At 49.8% G+C, this 3870-nt stretch overlaps 1 protein-coding gene across 4 annotated transcripts in view; it reads right to left on the bottom strand.

Annotated features, from left to right (window-relative positions):
• IGDCC4 (immunoglobulin superfamily DCC subclass member 4) overlaps positions 1-3870 on the bottom strand; it is a 56273-nt gene that overhangs the window by 49246 nt on the left and 3157 nt on the right. The window lies entirely within an intron of this gene.

Genomic DNA, 3870 nt, shown 5'->3' with positions numbered 1-3870 from the left:
AGAAGGAGACACAGAGGGAAAACGCCACAACCCCAGAGATGAGAGTTCCCCCCTTGCCTCACAGCATCCCTCCAGCCACAGGAAATTAAAACAAGGCAAGAGGAAGAACAAGCCGGATGTCAAGCTCCTTACACAAATCAACTGCCCACAGGCTGGCAGTGCTGGAGACCAGAGGCAGAGCCTGTAAGAGTTTTGACCCACCCTCTCCTACCTGCAAAAACCAACTTCATCCTACTCAACCAGATGGGAGGCAGCCAAGGGGATCCAGACACCTTGCTAAGAGGAGGATGGATTTCATACATGCCAGGACACTTGTTTGCTTTCCAACGGTCACCTCTCTCTATATGTGTCCTTCCATAGTAAAGAGGCTGAACTTGTTTTGGAGATAAAACACTAAGGTTTGGAATCACTCTTGGACCGCAATGCACAGCTGCCTCCTCTTCCTCCCCTTCCACGCACACAGCAAAACCCGGCAGCAGAAATCCTCCCCCGGGGCTGTCAGCATCTGTCCTATCAACAGCATAACCGGAAGGCATCTCAGTCACACAGTGGAGTTTTGAATATTCATGCAGGCTCCTGGATGGGGGCAGAAAGCCTGTACTCTTTTCCACCAGAAAAACCGGCTTCTGCTTTATCCATCTCTGTTAAACCGCCTTTGCTGTGAAACCCACCCTGCCAGACAAATCCATCTAACAATGCTGTAACACAAGTGCCAGAAACCCCAAACGTGGCACAATGAACATAAATTTCAGCCAAAAAACACACTTGAATGCTGGGCCGAGCACAGCACTGTGCTCAGAAAGACCCCAAGTGACCTCCTGGCCCTCCAGCACAATATGTGCTTGTCTCACCACCGCTTTCCAAGAACATCCATCATAGCTTTGGATTTTGCAGGACTTCAGACTTGAAGTTTTCTTTCCATCTCTCACACACACAAACATCCATGCACACACATACATGCTTTATTGCAGTGTGAGCTTGAGAAAGTATGTACAGTTTGGAAAATGAAATGCTTTTGCATGACCCATTTTAACCTCGGCATATTCTCAGCTGTCATTAGTGTTTTTCTTTAATTTAAATAGTTATCACATGTTTCAAGCAACTCATTGCTCTCCGCAGCAGCTACAGACCAAATTCTCCCACCAGCTGTCCGCCACGTTTAGTTTTCCAATTCAATACAAATGGAATGAAAAATGTTTTCCTGGAAAAATTTGAAAAATACATTAATATGTAAGACCTTAATTCAGCCAACTGCTTTAGTATTCTCAAATACACACTGCAGACCACTTTAACACAGTAATTTCTACAGATTACAAAACCTTTTAAGTTCACGTTAATAAAACTTGCTGAACCCAAGAGTTTAAAAGAAAATCCATCAAATGCCAGTGCATATTCAGGATGGCACCATCAAAACAATGCTCTCCTGGCAGCAGATATCCTTAATCCTCTTTCCCATTATTCTCTTCTCATCCTACAGGTGAAAATGATAATATTTTGGCAGGCTCTGGAGGGTCATGTACCCAGGAAGATCATGATGGGAGGCAGGAATCCTTCTGAAAAGATGAAATCTGTTGGCATTTCTGCTTCCTCCACTTCATGTTGGGTCACCTGTCTCTCTGTTGTTCATTATTAAGTGGCATCATCTTGGTGTACAAAAAGTGACAGAGCCTCCTGGGCTCCCTGGGTTACCAGGCAATAACCTATCCTGGTTATTCCTGGCTTTCACTTGCCAGACCTGGTCCTGCAAGCTTGAAATTCCCAGTTGAGAACCAAATCCTGCCCTTCACCTTAAGCCAGCCCCATCTACCCACCGTGCTGGAACGGCTCAAGCAAAGAGCCAAGAAATGCACCCCTGAAAGAGCCTCATTGGATGCAGAGGAGTGTGACCAAACAGCGATCCTGATTAGTGAGTGCAGTGTCCCTCTCGCTTGGAGCAGCACACAGGAACAGCCACACTTCCCAAGACGAATCACAGCTCCTGGCAGAGCCACGACAGGCCGAGAGCTCCGTGGGTGCCAGGGGTTCAACTCTGGCAATGCCCAGCAAACAGGTTTGTCAGTTAGTGCCGTCTCAGAATTCCTGGGGTGGACTTCAGAGGCTGAGCAGCTCCATCATATTCCTTTTACAGCAAGAGGATAGGGATAGTGGGGATAGGGATAGGCTGGAAAAAAACACCTCTGCAAGCTCTGAAAGAAGCAGCCTGCGGCCTCCTCCATGAAGGAGAGGACAGGGAACTTCAACTGGGATCTTTTGAGCACAGAAAGCAACACCAAATCAAAGCAAGAGAAGTGAAAAGGTTTCTTTGATGCAGGACTGAACAAGACCCCTGGATGTCGGCTCTGAAAGGGTCAGGCAGAGACAGACTTGCTGGCTGGGCTCATTGCTACTCCGTAAGCATCTGCATCAGCTTGGGCCAACACCACAGCACGCTCTGATCCCCTGCGTTCCACCTGCCTCATCCCCAGGAGTACCAGGGTGGAATAGATGAGGCAGGACATGTGCAGCACCTCTAGTGCAACTCAGAGCTGTGCTGCAAACAGCTGGTGCTGGGAGGAAAAAGAAGCAGGCAGGGGAGGAGAGGACTGGAGAGCAGGTCCTACCACTCAGACACGCTGCACGGATGTGTGTGCAGGTCACAGCGAGTGCAGGACAGGCTCCAACACACTGCGCACCCTGGGGCCACAGGATCCTTGGAGGGGCTGTTCTCTTCCCACAAACACGTTCTGATGGAAGGGGCTGCTCCAGAAGTGCTGCTAAGTGAGAGGTTTTCCCATAGGGAGGCAGCGAAAGGAGATGCTTGAGGGGAAAAGGCAAACAAAGATGACACATACTCAACATTATTTTTAACTCCTCAACTAAGGTTTAGCTTGCAAAGCCATCCTGAGCCACAAAACACCTCCCAGCCCCGTTGCACTGATTATCCTGAACACCATAATAGGCCACTCAGTAAAAATTACCTACTGCAGGTGAGGAGGTGAAGAGCATTACAGCAAATTGCTCTCAGCGACAGCCGAAGCACCAAGCTCTGCACCACCAGGAGTGGGGTAGGCAGCTCCCTCCGTGATGACATGTTAAACCCAGCTGGAGCCAAGCCGTGTGTGCCAAGGCTTTTAGCCCTGAGCCCAGGGGTGACTGCAGGACGGTGGAACACAGCACCCTCCCCCCTCTCCCAGCAGCGTGATCCGTGCAGGAGGCCGCAGGCTTGGAAAGGCTGCCAGCCAGCAACACTACACCCCAGGCAGAAAATGCAGTCTATGCAAGGAATTCAGCCTTCTGAAAGGGGCTCACTGCTCTCTCCCACAGTGCTTTGCCCCCAGACTCTCTTCGTGATCATCCTCTTTGTACCTTTTATAATTATTAGGAGGTATTTCCAAGGTGGGGGCAACTTCAGCCCCCACCGAGATCACATACACCACCCAGGCCACCCCTCTATGAATGACTCACCTCTGAACAGGCCAGGGGCGGAAGAGGAACACGCAAAGAGAGTCGTGGGAGCAATTTGCCACGGTCCCCCGGCACAGCGCAGGCAGAGCCAGCGCAGTGCTGTCTGTGGGGCCATATGGCAGCACAGGATTGCTCCTGCTCTCCACAGAAGCCAGCTCCCCACCTACCCAAAACAGCATCTAAAGTCACAGATGGTACAGAGCCTGTGCATTCATGTGCAGGAGGTATTGCTGCCCAGTCTGGCTCTGCCTACAGTCCCTGGCCTTCACTCACCTATTCCCCTAATTCACAAAATAAATAGGTTAAAATCTATAAAATAAATCCTTAAAGTAAAAACAAATCCTGGTCTGACGTTCCTCAAATCCCAGACACGCAGGGCGCCACAGAGAAGAGACACTGTCCGTGTGGAGAGAGGATGATGAGAGA

This window comes from Corvus brachyrhynchos, unplaced genomic scaffold, assembly GCF_000691975.1.
Source record: "Corvus brachyrhynchos isolate BGI_N302 unplaced genomic scaffold, ASM69197v1 scaffold200, whole genome shotgun sequence".
Taxonomy (NCBI): domain Eukaryota; kingdom Metazoa; phylum Chordata; class Aves; order Passeriformes; family Corvidae; genus Corvus; species Corvus brachyrhynchos.
Note: the sequence above shows the minus strand (reverse complement) of the source record. Positions and strands in the feature narration are given on the sequence as shown.